Below are 15,826 nucleotides of genomic sequence, written 5' to 3' on the forward strand. Positions count from 1 at the left end.
CAATGTTCTGGGCTCTAGCGAAATAACAAACAAGACAGATGAGGTTCCTGCTCTTGTGGAACTTACATACTAGCAGAAAGAAGTGGAACTTTTCTATTCTCAGATCCAAGACCCAATGTACATTATCTGATTTTGGATGAGGAGAAAAACACTTTTCAGGAAAATGAAGGCAAACTTGAAATATCTAATCATAATATAGAGATAAAATTAAATAATGGATTAAATGTTAGAACATATTTTATTAAAGTTAAAAAGCCTAAGAATATTATAATATAAATACCTTTCCATTAAGTTCAAGAAAAAGTTGGGAAAACTGGTAGGTCCTCCCCCATTTGATAAGTTCAACAATTTGTACAACGTACAACTGTTTAGATTGCTAAACCATTACCAGCATGCTTCAGCAGAGGAGCAAAGGCATTAGTGGAAACTTTTCAAAGGCCCCCTCTCTCATTTAAATAACACAAAAGTGATTTTTGTAAAACATCAGGTGCTATTTTTACATAAACATGTTCTTATGTCAAACCCAAGGAACCCCTCTATCAAATTTAGGGTGAACTGATTTATAGAAACCTAGATATGGAAGGCAAAAGTATTTATTTTATTCTCTTCCTCATTAAGAAGAACAATTAAAATGTTACTTTTGAGTGAAAACTGCTTGTTTCTCCCTTTAAGAGCATCTACAAATGGGAAAACTGTTGTCTAAAACACAAGAAAAGAAATTCCTGTAACTACTGAAAACATAATAGATTTCTGCATCTTTTTTTGGTCTTAATTACTTTCTTAATTTGAGCAAAAACATTAACACCACCACCACCAAAAACACATTAACCTCAAAATCACAGCACTTGCCACAAACAAGTGCCTTTTTTGAGGACAGTCAGTAAAATTCCTAGAGACATTATGGGAAGCTGCCTTAGTGGGAAAGGTAGACCAGAGCTGGACATGAGGATATAGATGCACGTGTAGGTGGATGGGGCTGCTGGAGAGGGGGGGGGAGAGGGGGGGGGGAGAGAGGGAGAGAGAGAGAAGCACAGAGGGAGAGAGAGAGAGGCAGGCTATTAAGCAGGCTGCATGCTCAGTGTGGAGTCTGACTCGGGGCTCAATCCCACGACCCCGGGTCACAACCTGAGCCAACTGGAGACGAAATCAAGAGTCAGACACTCAACTGACTGAGCCACCCGGCGCCCCTGCAACCTGTGTTTTGCCATTGATATATTTTTAGAAATAAACCAAAGTGTTCAAAGAAAATGAAGCGAAAAATCAGTTTTCTGAAAACTGAGTTGTAGTCCCCCGTACTCTCAATGCTAATTCTGACTATAACTCTTTTGGCAGAGTGGAAGAAGAGCACTCAGAGAAGCTGTACCCTTTTCTGTCAAATCATCCAATAATTAGGCCCATCTTGTGATCTCCACATAGGTAAACAGCACTATAATTTGGGATTGTCTCTGGCAGAATGGAGACATATGGGGGTTGGGAGGGGAATAGAAAGTGAGCAAACCTTTATAATAATTCCACACACTATCCTTTCTAGGTGCTGCTTGGAGCTCAGTGACTTAGTAGGTCTAAGAGAAGTAAATCAGTTAAAAGTTTTTGACACTTAATTGCTAACCTTGAAATTGCTTGAACCAGAAAAAGGGAGAGCATAGGGTGAGTAGGTACCAGGAAGTTGCGTAATTGTTTTTAAATTGAAACTGTAAAAAGTTTCGTTGAAAAGAAAACTTGGGGGATAGAGCTTGTCTTATGATAAAGCATTTTACTATAATTTTGGAAATAAAGAAGGGATTCACAGAATGCTCAAGAATGAACAGGAAACTACTCTTGATCATTCAGCAAAAGACTTCTAACAAATTACCCTTTATGGTCACTATCCCATTTATAAAACTGTAGGGGCGCCTGGGTGGCGCAGTCGGTTGAGCGTCCGACTTCAGCCAGGTCACGATCTCGTGGTCCGTGAGTTCGAGCCCCGCGTCAGGTTCTGGGCTGACAGCTCAGAGCCTGGAGCCTGTTTCCGATTCTGTGTCTCCCTCTCTCTCTGCCCCTCCCCTGTTCATGCTCTGTCTCTCTCTGTCCCAAAAATAAATAAACGTTGAAAAAAAAATTAAAAAAAAAATAAATAAATAAAACTGTAATTGCTCTAAGAATAGACAACAGGCAATGAAAAATCCTCTGACAAAATCCAATACTGTGGATTCTGATTACAGCAGTAACTTTCTTCACAACTTCATTTAAAATACAAAGAAAGTTCTATATAACTAATGAACTTAGATTTACATTTGATAATTACTTGTTGCTGACAAATATTTAAAATTGTAGGTCCAGTAACTAAACTGTCTTTCCTTCAAAATATTTCTGAGTATTCTTATGCTACCTCTTACCTCCCGTTTATAGATATGGCAAAGAGCGTTAGGGCTCAAATTCAATGTAACTTCCTGTGCCTGTAGATTGTTAAGCTTTCTGAGGGGGACTGCTCTTGCTTCTTCTACTGACTGGCATACCACATCAAATGACTACAAACAGAACGAGTAAGACAATGAAAATGAGAGCTGGCCCTGCTACAAACCAAATGGAAATAATCTGACACATGTTCAGTTTTAAAAGCAGAGTTATACTCCTATATTTACAAAGGTCCTTACTACCACACATCAAGACCAAATACTCAGCAGCTACATTCTGGAAGAAAAGAATGCTAAAGCTAGCTGAGATATGCTGTATGTAAGTACATCAATTCACAAAAATTTTATTGAATGTCTATGTGCCCAGCATTGCTGTATGGTCAGAGATTCTAAAAACCAATACTCTGTCACACTTTTAGTGAAAACAGACTTTCCTTAAATAAATTATAGGAGGGCTAGTACAAAGAGTCGACATTGCTGCTATAATTCTTTCTCTTGAGTAAGACTCTAGGTCAACATAACTTCTATCATAGTCACATATTTTCCGTAAGCTGTCTGGGGAGAGGGATCTGCAAAGGTTAACTGTGCTGCTGCTATTACATCTTGTAAATTCAGGTACTGTTGTGCCCAAACTCACACCAGGTCTTTAAATTTCATCTTTTACCTCAAAGAATTATCTCCTGTTTGTAGATTCAAATCCATCTCTCTGTTGACTAGCCAAAACCTTTTACATCCTCCAAATTCTCTGGGCACATTTAGTCTGTGTCGCACAATCATGCACTTGATTTTAAGGTAGCTTCTTTTTTTACCTCAAACAGAAAATGGGCCTTTCAGGAGAGAACTGAACCTTCTACTTCATTGGAAACCCCCCGGAATGGCCTGTAGCAGTGGGCACAAAGCAAGACTTAATAAGCATTTGGTGAGCTTGAAAGAATTAAAAACAAGCTAAAGTTAAAATCATGCAGGATTAAATAGGTTCTTCTGTAGACCTTGTCTTGCTCAATGTGACTTCCTAAGGCACACTAATTAATAATTAACCACAAGCTCAGCCATTCACTAATTTTTGTTTTATCCAATAGGTCCTTTGCTTCTTTAAGGGGCCTGTGATTCTATTTCCCAAACAGCCAATCCATCTTTACCCTGCAGCTGTTTCCTAGGTAACCAACCCAGCCAAATAAAAGACTTGCACACAATAGGAAAAAGGAAACCACATAAGAACTACAGCATCTCACATGCAGTTCAGTAACTCACCTGTGTATCACTACATGCAAAAGAAGTCATAATGAGTTTTACCCTGCTACGTGGGGTATCTTAACTCAAGAGGCTTTTGACTCTCCGGTATCTATAGATCCAGACACTGTTGAAATGATCTAGCACAGCCAGTCTGAGCATGTCTGTTGTCACAAAGAAGGTCATTATAAGGCATGTCATCCCTACAAGGAAAAGCTGTGTCACAGAAAACCGGACACACAGGCCTTGAAAAGCAGAGGCACACAAACCCAACAGAGTCTGTCAGAGCTAATCATGTCCAGTAAATGCTTGCCAACCTGGCCACAGAGAGCAGTGAGATGACATGGTTTCAGAGAGAAGTCAGGTGCTAATAAGTATTGAGGATCCCTTGTATATGAAGATTCACTTTTCCCCTGCTGTTTTCATGATGTCTTTGGGTTTTGACTATGATGTGTCAGGGTTTGGATTACTTAGAGTCTATCCTACTTGGAATTCGCTGAGATTCTTCAACGTGCAGATTTAAATTTTTCATCAAATTTAGAGAGATGTCAGCCATTATTTCTTCACATATTCTTTCCGCCTGCTCCTTTCTTCTCCTGGGACTCCCATTACGTGTATGCTGGAAGACCTGATAATGTCCCATTAGTCTCTCAATTGCTCAGTTCATTTTTTATTATTTTTTCCTTCTGCTTCTCGGATTAAATCATTTCAATTGACTCATCTTCAAATTTGCTGATGCAAATTTGCCAGTTTTTCATTTCAGTTATTGTACTTTTCAACTCCAGAATTTCTATTTTCTTTTTATAATTTCCATCTTTTTGTTAGATATTCTCTATGAGACTTTTTTTTTTTTTTTTTTTTTTATTTTTAAAAAAATCTTTATTTATTTTTGAGAGACAGAGTGTGAGCAGGGGAGGAGCAGAGAGAGGGAGACACATAATATGTATGAAGCAGGCTCCAGGCCCTGAGCTGTCAGCACAGAGCCCGATATGGGGCTCGAACTCATGAACTGTGAGATCATGACCTGAGCCAAAGTCAGACGCTCAACTGACTGAGCCACCCAGGCGCCTGGAGACATTGTTTTCTTACTTTAAGTCTTTATACATGGGTTCCTTTATTTTTTGGAATATACTTAAAACAGCTGATTTAAACTTTTTGTCTAGTGAGCTTCCTCAGGGACAGGGTCCATTCTTTGCTTTTATTTTTCTTGTGTATAGGCCATACCTCCCTGTTTGTGTGTCTTGTAATTTTTAGTTGAAAACTGAAAATTAAAAATATTACAATATGACAAATATAGAAATCAAATCCTCCCTCCCCTAGGGTTTGCTGTTGGTACTATTTGTTTACCAACTTTCCTGGAATAGTTCTGTAAAGTTTGGGTTCATTGTTGTGTGTGGCCTCTGAAGTCTTTTCCATTAGCTTAGTAGTCACTAATGGTTGGAATTAGATTTCTTTAAATGCCTCAAATCAATGTATCTTTCAGCCTCTACTGTGTCTGTTGTGGAACATTTTCAAAGCTCCAACAGGCAATTTACAACTCTGCCTTAGTATTCCTTTCATGCTAGCATGGAGCCTCAAGATTAGCTAGAGGCAAGAGATTAATTAAGGTCTTCATAGGTCTTTCCTGTGTATGTGAGCTCTAAATATGTATATAGTCCAGATTCCTAGGAGTTTCTCAAAGACTTCTCCGGACATCCTGTTCCCTGGTTTTTCCTCCATGTTGTTCATTAGCCTTTAGTTAGTGTCAAAGATAGTATCACCTCAGCTACCTGCAACTTTAAACAACTGCTGTTGATTGTTTTCAAGAAGTGCCCTGAGGGTAGGGCAGTGAGCTCTGAATCTGGTCAAATAAAGGCAAGCCCTGAGGAGATTCTCCTAGAGCTGGCAGTACATAGTATCAATTTCTGAGGATGGGGCTTTAAGGAGCACCAGACCCTCTGGCCATTTCAAGTGGTTGCTGAGCAGCTGGTTTACAGGCTACCAAACTTGCATGGCTATTGACTTTCCAGGGTACTGCATAGCAGGGAGAGGGGGGTGTGATTAGCACAATTTAAACTGCCACAAAGCTTGCTCTTCTTACCAAGATTCAGGGGATTCTCTTAAATCAATGCTCCTTGGATTGTTGTAAACCTATAGTTAAATTCTAGAGTTCTGAAAAAGTTGACCTGAGAATTTTTGCCAGTGTTTTCACTGCATTTATCGAGGAGCAGATTTTCTGAAGTCCCTACTCCACTATCACAGAAGTTAAAGCCACAGGTCATAATCTGAATCTCTGCTTTGACAAACTTGGGTAAATCCCTTAACTTTCCTAAGCTTGTTTCAGCAGCAAATTAATATGACTTAACATTTAGATTTCTGACAAAAATAAATAAGATGATGAAATAATACTTGTAAAACAATTGGAACTGTAAGCACTGATTACCGATTGTTTTTCAGGGAAGTAAATTAGATATTTTTGTTTTAGTTAAAACATACACACACAGGGCGGTAGACACAATAATTTAACACAAGAGTACACTCATGAAACTCATATTCGAAAATAAAAGGGCTGACATCTGATGGTTGCTATGGCTGCTAGTCATAAAAAGTACTCAGGACAACACTCTCCTGCCCAACTGCTTTAGTATATCATTCAGGTTGAAGATTAAGCACAAGGCAAGTTCAGACCTGCTGAATAAAAACTCTGGGGGCAGATTTTATAGGAGTAGCAAGCTGGGAACATTGGGATTGAGAAAGTGTTGCTAACAGAATGAAATTACAATATGTTGTGTTGGGTAGCAAATAAAAAACAGTCATTAATCTTCCTTTTTAGTTTGACTTTCTTTTCTCTTAAACTCCACTGGCTGTTCTATCTCTACTTAAATATATATGTTACCAGCTGTTTGTAAGTAGGACTGTGGTTCAGAGGTCATATCTCATTTTGAAATCGACTAAATCGGGGCACTGGGGTTGCTCATTCGGTTAAGCATCCAACTTCGGCCCAGGTCATGATCCCGTGCTTCGTGGGTTTGAGCCCTGCATTGGGCTCTGTGCTGACAGCCCAGAGATTGGAGCCTGCTTCAGATTCTATGTCTCCCTCTCTCTCTGCTTGTACTCTGTCTGTCTCCCAAAAACAAACATTAAAAAAATTTTTTAGATCAACTATATCATACCCTATGCCATTCTCTCATTGTAACTTATTCTATCAGCTCTTGCTCCATAAACTCGGCCTTGAGTCTAATCCTATAAATACATTAAACATAAACTAGCAGTTAAACTCTATTTTAAAATCTGCCTTACTGACAAGTACAATATGGTACCAGAATCTGTCCTATTACAATCTCAATCACTGAAGCTCTTAACATAATATGAAGTCATTAAAGAAAAGCCCACCACAATGTTTAAATTGTCTATACAATGTATAAAAAATATGTGGACCGGTATCGGTCACATGGCTAAGAGTGGCCTACTCTGAGTAGGATTAGAGGGTGGAGTAGGGTTGAGAACCGTCATACTTTTCACTGTCTTATCTGAGTGTACATTGATACAATTCTGTCCTTTAAAAAATATACATTCATTTTATATTTTAAAATTCTAAAATGTGTAGAGTGTTACATATTAAATGTAAATAAAATGTACTAACTGCACATATACTGCACACTGTGAAATCTTTCAATCACTTATGATTTTAAGCACATGCTCTGGATCTAAAAGAAATTAGAGAATGCCAAAGAAATGAAAGTAAATCAGGTAGAGAACTAAAATGGGATTTAAATAACCGCATTTACATTTTCTCTTCCATTTCAACTAGACTATCATGACAAACTGCCATGGAGGAATGCAACAGATCATATTGTTTCCTTCCTGACTGATGTGGCAGAACAAACCCAAAACAAGTTTAACATTCATTTCACTTAATGAATAGTCTCCATGTTTTACATGTAGAAATGAACTGCTTTAAGGGAGATTATACTGGTAAAGGGAATACAATCAAACAAATTTGGTAGGCCAAATAGTTTTTGTGGGCAGAAAACTGCTGCAGAATTATTTACAAAAGTTTTTTTTTTAACGTATTTATTTATTTATTTATTTATTTATTTATTTATTTATTTAGAGGGACAGAGAGGATCCAAGAGGGCTCTGCGCTGGTAGCAGAAAGCCCGAGGCAGGGTTCCAACCTACGAACCATGAGATCATGACCTAAGCCGAAGTATAACTCCACCCGGGCACCCCATATTTACAAAAGTATTTAAATTTTTTTTTTCAACGTTTATTTATTTTTGGGACAGAGAGAGACAGAGCATGAACAGGGGAGGGGCAGAGAGAGAGGGAGACACAGAATCGGAAACAGGCTCCAGGCTCTGAGCCATCAGCCCAGAGCCTGACGCGGGGCTCGAACTCACGGACCGCGAGATCGTGACCTGGCTGAAGTCGGACGCTCAACCGACTGCGCCACCCAGGCGCCTCGACAAAAGTATTTTAATCAAAGGGCTGAACGTTAAAAACTCTACAGCCTTCAATCACAGAAAGGTTAGTCTGTGGACAATGATCAAGAAGTAAACAAGCAATACAGCAGACAAGAATGGCTCTCAATCATGCAAGATTCCTGGCCAAAAAGAGCCATAAAATTAGGGAATTTAGAACTAGAAGGGCTCTCAGAGATCATGAATCCTAATCTCCCGAAGTTAGAATTTGATGGATACGGAGGCCCAGAGGAATGAAGTGATAAGTCCAAGGGACACAAAGTGACTAGCAGTGCCAAAACTGAAACTCAGGTTTTCGTTTTTTTTTTTTTAATGTTTATTTATTTTTGACAGAGAGAGAGAGCATGAGCGGGAGAGGGGCAGAGAGAGAGGGAGACAGAATCAGAACTAGGCTCCAGGCTCCAAGCTGTCAGCCCAGAGCCCGATGCGGGGCTCGAACTCACAAACTGCAAGATCATGACCTGAGCTGAAGTCGGACGCTCAACCGACTGAGCCACCCAGGCGCCCCTGAAACTCAGGTTTTTAATTAACCACTCCTCAACTATTCCTACATGTGATGCTGACTTCCTGAACACTATTCACTAAGAAAAGAATGAATAGTATTCCTAAAAATACCATCAGAAACCTTTAGATTTATATCAGAGCAGACTTAATTACAACTTTGTAAGCACAATGACAGTGAGTCTAAGAGGAACCTTCACAGGAGGTCAATACAAAGTGGGAGACGATATTTTTGTCGGTTCATAGGAGTAACTCCCACACCCACATTTCTCATAAATGTTCAAGGAATATGCCAGTCCCAGCTCATCCTTAAAGATATATCCCAATTTCTTTGTCTCAACAAAAAGATTCCCTGCTTTAGGCCCTTATCCTATCACCAAGGAAAGTTTTGGTTATTTAAAAAAGTTTTTTTAATGTTTAATTTGTGTGTGTGAGAGAGAGAGAGAGAGAGCGAGCGAGCACGCGTGAGCGTGTGCAAGCGGGGGAGGGGTAGACAGAGAATCTGATACAGGCTCCATGTGACAGCCGGACATGGGGCTTGAACCCATGAACCGTGAGATTATGACTGATCCGAAGTCGGATGCTCAATCAATTGAGCCACCCAGGTGACCCAAACTTTTTGGTTAAATTCTACTCTCAAATATTACAATAAACACTGATATCACTGATATTTGTCTTATTTATTTGCATAATACAGAAAATGTGCACCACCATCTTCTTAGAAAGGAATTTGTAGGGTGCGTCACAATAAATAAATTTGTTGAGGGTATAGCAAAGGTTCCATTGTATGACTTCCAGGTCTGTCAAAATAACTTCGTTTTCCAACTAGTTGATATCTCAATATTAAATAATTCAACATCATTTATTTAATAAATTGTGCTCCCTCAATTTACATAAGTAAAATAATTCTGATATTAAATCAAGTTCTAAACTATTTAATCATATTGTCCACTGACCTAACTAGGAGACGTCATATCACAGTGATTGGAATTCAGGCTCTGGATTGAGATTCCAGGCCCATCCCTTACTGGTCGTGAGATTTTAGCCAAGTTATTTAATCTCTGTGTGCCTCAGTTTCCTCAACTATTAATGAGGAAAACAACAAAATGACTTCATAGTGCTGTATCGCTTACAAGGGGGAATATGTGTAAAGCACTCAGAACAAATGCTTGATACAGAGTAAGAAGTTGGTAAATGTTAAATATTATTGATATATTGCTATTTCACTGTAAGTATATACTTTAAGAAATGAAACAATCTGTGGGATTCCACATTCCTTCTAAATTTATTGTTCTCTCACAGTACCTTTCAGTTCCTTGCTTTCTTGGGTGTAAGATGAAGACATCATAAATAAGTGTTCAATTTATGTAGATCTATTGATCTACATAATTATTAAAAACAAATCATAGCTGAAAAAGTTTAGAGTCCTGAAAATGCAAAGAAAGTGAGTTTAACACAGAGATGATTTTTCTGTGTTTATTCTGTGCTGTTAGCATGGTCCCTCAATTATAAAAGAGGATGGATTTAAGAGTGGAGAGCTTTAGAAAAAGACAAAAGTTCCAATTCTGACGGCTGCTCTTCTATTTAATCTTTAAGAGGAGTTTATGTTCTCACTGTAGTTATATTTGGCTTCAGATTGAAAATGTAAAGTAGTATCTCCCTCAGTTTCACTACCTAAGCTTTCACAGAAATACATAAATAAAACATCAATCCCCCATTAATTAGCTTTGTGGTAGCTGTAAACTCCTAAGCAAAGACATGGTGGTCTACGGAAACCATACATTAGAGAAAGTCTCAGCTGAATTTGTGAGGCCTGGAACTACTCCATGAGATATTCCTGACTTTTCTGTCCAAGTCTGGGAGGCATGGTGCACTAGGCCAAGCTTTCATTAATTCAGCAAATAGTGAGCACATGCTCTGTGCAATACAATGTGGGAAGTATGAAGAGAAACACAGATATGAACCTTGTATTTCCAGAGGTTATAATATATACAGAGAGTTAAGACGAACACTTAAAGAAAATGAAAAAGCACAATTATGAGGTCATTGAACATATATATATATTGGTCTCTACCTCTGAGCCCCTAAAATCCTTATAATTTCCAAAGTGATAAGAACACTAGGACCATCTCCCGTTTTTATATTGGCCTTTGTTCCTGACACAGGTCTCCTGAAATCTTTGTAATTTCCTGGGTGATGGGAGTGCCTTTTTTCTAATGAGGCAACTGGGGAGGGGGGGAGCGGGGTGCACTCCTGGAAGAGGCCTGGTCAAGGGAAACACAAAGCAGTGACTAGAAGCTTGTAAATTTCAGTCCCGCCCCCCATTCTCCTGAGAAAAGAGATGAAAATGGAGTTAGTGATCAATCATGTCTACAAGATGAAGCCTCCATAAAATCTCAGAGGTACAGGGTATGGAGAGCTTCCGGGTTGGTACTGGGAGACGAGCATTCCCAGAGAGATCATGGAAGCTCCGCAGCCCTTCCCACATTCTTTGCCCAATGCGTCTCTTCCATCTAATGTTCATCTATATCCTTTATCATATCTTTTTACCATAAACTGGTAAGTGAAAGTGTTTCCCTAAGTTCTGTGAGCCGCTCTAGCAAACTAACTGAACCCAAGGAGGGGGTCATTGGAACCTCCAATTTATAGCCAAGCACAGGTGAGAAGCACAGGTGATAGCAGAGTTGGCAACTGGCATTTGAAGTGCGTGTCTGGGAGGCAGGTTGGGAGGGGCAGTCTTGCAGGAGTGAGCCCTTAACCTGTGGGGTCCAACACTGTCTTTGGATAGTGTCAGAACTGAGTACAATTGTAGGACACCCAGCTGGTGTCACAGAGAACTAGTTGCGTGTTTTGTGTGTGGGGGAACCTCCACACATTTGGTGACCAGAAGTGTCCGAGGTGAAGTGTGCTGTGTGACTAGTAAAGGAGACTCACAGGAAAGAAAAACATGGTAGGGAAAAACTGGGCTTTTGCCTACACAGGAAGGAAAAATCTGAGTTTTACCTTTATAACAATAGATAGCAGGATGTGATCTAATGCCAAGAGAATTGTGCAGCCTAGAGAGATTAGGAATCTGAAGATATGTACTCTAACCACAGACACACTATTCATGGAATTTTGAGCAAGAAACTTCACTCTTTTAGATCTATGCCTGAATTGACAAATGAATTATTTCTTTTTTTTTTTTTTTAATTTTTTTTTTCAACATTTTTTATTTATTTTTGGGACAGAGAGAGACAGAGCATGAACGGGGGAGGGGCAGAGAGAGAGGGAGACACAGAATCGGAAGCAGGCTCCAGGCTCCGAGCCATCAGCCCAGAGCCTGACGCGGGGCTCGAACCCACGGACCGCGAGATCGTGACCTGGCTGAAGTCGGACGCTTAACCGACTGCGCCACCCAGGCGCCCCTAAATGAATTATTTCTTAAGGGGTTCCTGATAACTCTTCACAATTGTTTAAATTGAGGTTTATTGAGGTAAACTTCAGATACAATAAAATCCACCACTTTTATGTGTACAATTCAGTGAGTTTCAGCAACTGTGCACAGCCATCTCAGTTATGACGTAGAAGATCACCACAAAAAACTCCCTCATATTTTGGGATGAGCACTGGGTGTTGTATGGAAACAAATTTGACAATAAATTTCATATATTAAAAAAAAAAAATAAACCTTTACGCCTCTGTGCGCGTGCGCACGCACACACACACACACACACACACACACACACACACACAAAACCTCCCTCATAATCCTTTGCAGCTGATCCCCTCCCCTAAGCTCCCAAGATAGTTCTGCTTTCTATTACTACAGTTTTGCCTCTTGTAGAATTGCATATAAATAGAATCATATACTGTTTGCTATTATGAATAAAGCTGCTACAAACTGCAAACATTTGCATACAGGTCTTTGTGTAGATATGTGTGATGGTGTGCATTATCCAATCCGTTCAGGGCCTGAATAAAACAAAAGGCTAAAGGAAGGAGGAATTCACTATTTCACAACCCAGAGATCAAGACCTAAGCTGACCTAGATCAAGAGTTGGATGCTTAACCAACTGAATCACCCAGGTGACCCTGAAGTTTTTTTAAGTAAACTCTATGTCCAACTTGGGGCTCAAACTCACCCCCCCTGAGATCAAGAGTTACAAGCTCTACCGACTGATCCAGTCAGGTGCCCCTTGTCTTTAAAGTTTTTCTTTTCTTTCTCTCTCTCATTTCTTTCTCTGTTTTTGCCTTTAAAGTTTCTTAACAGTGGTTTTCGAAGGACATATGTTTTAAATTTTACAGAGCCCAACTTACAAATCTCTTACCCTGCCTTCTATGACTACTTAGCAGAAGAGAGAGCGTACCCTACAGTTCCAATCCAAAACTGAGATTTAGGCAATCAGACTATATCAGGTAAGACATCAGAATAATAAACTCTCATTTAGTAGATGAGATAAATAAACTCACTGCTTAGGCGTACTCAATTTTCCTTATCATGTCTGGATAGATAGCTAAAAAGGACATTACTACCTCAACCACTTTCAAGGACAAATATACACTGTAAGAGTAGCTCTTCATTCCTTATTTAAACAAAACTCACTGCCTAACCCGGATGCTTATAAAATATCAATTGCATTACTTTTCGAAGATCAACTCATTGCAAAATCTATTCACTAAGTAAATAGCTGGTAATATACAAAGAATAATAAAGGGATGACAAACAGATCTGGAAAGGGTTACTATATCACATCAGTAAGCCTCAGTTGATACAACCAAGATCATTACAAAGTACAATTCTTATAAAACCAAATCTTGCCAACAACAAAAAAATACACAAAACATTATCAAGGAGTTCTTCGAGTTTATTCCCAAGTCACCTTTTATGTCTCCACATTCTTTCTAGGCAATCTCAAGTAGGTTCACACATTCAATTATCACATATAAGCCAATGTCTCACAAATTTTTTCTGGTGAGAATGCTGAAGATCTACTCTCTCAGCAAATTTCAAGTACACAATACAGTATTACAGAGTCACCATGCTGTACATTAGATCCTAGGAACTTACTCATCTGATAACTGAAAATCTGTAACTTCTAATCAGCTTCTCCTCATTCCCCCTACTCCCTGGCAACCACCATTCTACTGTTTCTAGAAGGGCAACTTTTTTTTTTTTTTAAGATTTCTTATACAAGTGACACCATAAAGTATTTGTCTTTCTCTGACTTACTTCACTTAGTATAATGCCCTCCAGTTTTATCCATTTTGTCACAGATGCCAGAATTTCCTTTTTTTTTTTTTTTTAATGTTTATTTATTTTTGAGGCAGAGCGAGAATATCCCAACCAGGTTCCATGCAGTCAGTGCAGAGCCCGCAGTTGGGCTCAATCCCATGAACTGTGAGATCATGGCCTGAGACGAAATCAAGAGTAAGGTGCTTAACCAGCTGAGCCACCCAGGTACCCTTCCTTCTTTTTTAATGGGTGAATAATGTTCCATTATACACATACCATATTTCTGTGTCCATTTATCTGCTGATGGACTCTTAGACTGTTTTCATATTCTGGCTATGTAAATAATGTTACAATAAACATGGGAATGCAGGTATTTCTTCAAATATCAAATCATTTCTTCAAATGATTTTGTTTCCTTCAGATACATACTCAGAAGTGAAATTGCTTGATCATATATGGTAGCTCTTTTACTTTTCTGAAGAACCTCCATACTGTCTTCCACAGTGGCTATGGCAATTTACACTCCCACCAAGTATGTACAAGGGTTCCCTTTTCTCCACATCATCACCAACATTTGTTATCTTGTCTTTGATAATAGCTATCCTAATACGTTGAGGTGATATCTCACTGTGGTTTTGATTTCCCTGATTATTAGGGAGAAAATATTGTTAAAATGTCCCTACTACCTAGATTGATCTACAGATTCAATGTAATCCCTACCAAAATTCTAATGACATTTTTATAGAAATAGGAAAAAAAATCCTAAAATTCATATGAAACCACAAAAGACTCTAAATGGCCAAAGCAATCTTGAGAAAGGACAAAGCTGGAGCACATCACACTTCCTGATTTCAAACGATGCTGCAAAGCTATAGTTATCAACAGTATAGTACTCACATAAAAACAGACACAGGGGAGTTCGAGCCCCGCATCAGGCTCTGGGCTGATGGCTCAGAGCCTGGAGCCTGTTTCCGATTCTGTGTCTCCCTCTCTCTCTGCCCCTCCCCCGTTCATGCTCTGTCTCTTTCTGTCCCAAAAATAAATAAACGTTGAAAAAAAAAATTTAAAAAATAAAACAAACAAACAAACAAAAAAAAAACAGACACAGGGAATAATAATGGAGCAGAATAGAGAGCCCAGAAATAAATCCATGCATATACAGCCAACTAATCTTTGGACAAGGAGTGATTCTGAATACTGTATGGTGTCAACTGTACTGGTCTCCAGTGGATTTATACCTGAGCCCAAGAAAGGATGCAAAGGTTGTCGTGGGGGTTGGGAGGGATAAAAGGGAGCGAGTTCCATTAAAAGTCTGTAGGATACTGGAGGAAGTGGCAATACTATCTGCGATGGCTCTGGTCAAGATGTAACATAAAATGGAAGCATATCTCCCATTTCAGGAGAACACACTGTACCTAATTTCAATACACTGTCATTTGGAAGATACCAGTCTATCAACATTTAACAGACAGGAAACAGTGGTGCCTGGTGGATGCAGCAGTATCCAGCAAAAGCAGTGGTGCTAAGGTGACGGATAGATGCCATGCTACTCAGTATAAATACCATCAATGCCTGGATATACCCAATGGTACTTCACTAAAGTAAGATTTTGCACAGAGGCCAACCAGACTTGTTCTCCTGGAGAAATAATTGGGAGAAGGTAAGAGTTTTCAGAAGCCTGGAATCTTGTAGTAGGAAGTTAATATGAGACTAGCTACATACAGGTTACATTTACAGACCTTTAATTACTTATACTAGAGATAATGAACATAAGAGAAAAAACAGGGGCGCCTGGGTGGCTCAATGGGTTGGGCTTCTGACTTTGGCTCAGGTCATGATCTCACCGTTCGTGGGTCTGAGCCCTCCAATTGGGCTCTGTGCTGACAGCTCAGAACTGGGAGCCTGCAGCCTGCTTCAAATTCTGTGTCTCCCTCTCAATGTGCCCCTCCCCTGCTCATGCTCTATCTCTCTCTCTCAAAAATGAATAAATATGTAGAAAAATTAAAAAAAGAAAAAACATCTTT

At 39.3% G+C, this 15,826-nt stretch overlaps 1 protein-coding gene across 1 annotated transcript in view; it reads right to left on the bottom strand.

The window, feature by feature from the left end:
* The window catches only part of MOSMO (modulator of smoothened), a 62,822-nt gene that overhangs the window by 6,734 nt on the left and 40,262 nt on the right, over window positions 1-15,826 (bottom strand). The window lies entirely within an intron of this gene.

This window comes from Herpailurus yagouaroundi, unplaced genomic scaffold (genome assembly GCF_014898765.1).
Source record: "Herpailurus yagouaroundi ecotype Mexico unplaced genomic scaffold, PumYag 222, whole genome shotgun sequence".
Lineage (NCBI taxonomy): Eukaryota > Metazoa > Chordata > Mammalia > Carnivora > Felidae > Herpailurus > Herpailurus yagouaroundi.